Source organism: Myotis davidii, unplaced genomic scaffold, assembly GCF_000327345.1.
Source record: "Myotis davidii unplaced genomic scaffold, ASM32734v1 scaffold570, whole genome shotgun sequence".
NCBI lineage: Eukaryota > Metazoa > Chordata > Mammalia > Chiroptera > Vespertilionidae > Myotis > Myotis davidii.
Genome location: NW_006283631.1, coordinates 969429 through 971402, shown reverse-complemented (window position 1 = coordinate 971402; position 1974 = coordinate 969429).

The window sequence follows — 1974 nt, the reverse complement described above, 5'->3', positions numbered from 1 at the left end:
TGTCCTGTCACATATAGAAATTTTTTGATATTTGCAACCATAGTAAAACAAAGACTTATATTTTTGATATTTATTTTATATATTTAAATGCCATTTAACAAAGAAAAATCAACCAAAAAAATGAGTTCGCGTGTTATCTCTGACATGTGTGTCATAGGTTCGCCATCACTGCCCTAGACTTTCCTTTCTATGTGAATTATTTAGCAGAATTTAGTTTTAGAATATGTGATATGTTTAGAAGAGTAATCATTTTATTTATTTATTTTTAATTTCCTCACTGGAGGATATATTTATTGATTTTTAGAGAGAGAGAGAGAGAGAGAGGAACATCAAGTGAGAGAAAGACATCGATTGGTTGGTTGCCTCCCATAAGCACACTGACTGGAGATCAAACCCAAAACCTAGGGATGTGCCCTGACTGGGAATTGAACCCGCAACCTTTTGGTGTATGGGATGACACTCCACCCAACTGAGCCCCCTGGCCTGGCCAAGAGTAATCATTTTAGATGGATGTGATAGAAAGAAATAATTTCTTTTTTTAAATGTATATTTTTATTGATTTCAGAGAGAAAGGGAGATAGGGAGAGATAAACATCAATGACGAATGAGAATCATTGATCGGCTGCCTCCTGCAAGCCCCCTACTGGGGGTGGAGCCCACAACACGGACATGTTCCCTTAACTGGAATTGAACCCATGACCCTTCATTCCACTGAGCCAAACCAGCTAGGGCAAGAATTTCTTGAAGGTTCCTGTGAGCCTTACATTTTGGTCAAGGATGAGAATCATCACAGTTTTGCAATAAATCTACCCATCTCTTTTCAAAAGACCTTGGAACTGTTTTAGATATTTGGCTCTGTACACTCACCAACCTTATAAATGTGAATAATAGGCTCAGATTGACTAAACAACCACATGAAGACACCACTTGGGTAAATCAAACAAGATTTCTATATTTAAAGGTGCAGCATTGTAGTCAGAGCAGGTAGGGTATGCAGCTCTCATTTCCTCTTTTACCAGAGAGAAGTGCTTCCCCTTGAGGATCCCTCAAAATGACCACACCAGCAGATATGCATTTGCGGCTGCTAAGTCTGAGCAAATGAAACTCACATCAAGCCTTTCAAAGCTCAGCTGCCCCTTCAAACCCACTCTTACACACAGGGTGCTAAAGCAGTTTGGGACATGGCATTGCTTGGGTACATGGTGGAGACAACTGCACCCGGGCCAGGTGTACCTCATCTACCTCAGGGTCAGGTTCATATAACAGGGTAGGTTAAATAAACTCCTCATTCATTACTCTTAACCTTGCCAAGCCAAAACAGCTTGAACCAGATAGAATCCTGAATTCCATGCTGTGGAGCCAGAGCGAGGCTCTGTTACCAAGATGGTGCTGGGAGTCATGTGAATGCACCCTTGGACCAACTCTAGGGCCTAATCAACGAGTCCAGACTTACTTACTAGTATGTTGGCAAGGAATCATGAAAGTGAAGAAGGAAAAAAAGGTGCAAAATATCTGCCTCAGCTATAGATTGTCAAATTATGTAGTCACCAGGCATTGCAAAACAACTTTTCTACATCATTTTTTTAAATACGTGGTTTTGTTTATTGTTTATTTGCTTTTGCTTTCTAAACCTGTGCATTGAGATATGACAAAATTTATATCTAGCCATTTTTCATCATCAGCCTTTCATCAGATGAAACACCCATTTGCTTTGATCATGTCCTTTCTTTCAACCCAGTTTTGAAGGATGGGATGCAAGTTGCTGTGTCTCAGTGAAATCCCAGCAATTTGCATTAATCAGTGGCTTACTCCATAATATTCTATCTGGAAAGAATTGCTCTATGTTACTCATCTCTTCCTAAAGCCTGGTCTAACTTAGCTACTCTTTCATGCTGAAACTTTCTCATACTGGATCATTCTGCTGAGACAGAGAGCTGATTTAGATCAGAACTTAGGCTCAAACCCTGACTCTCA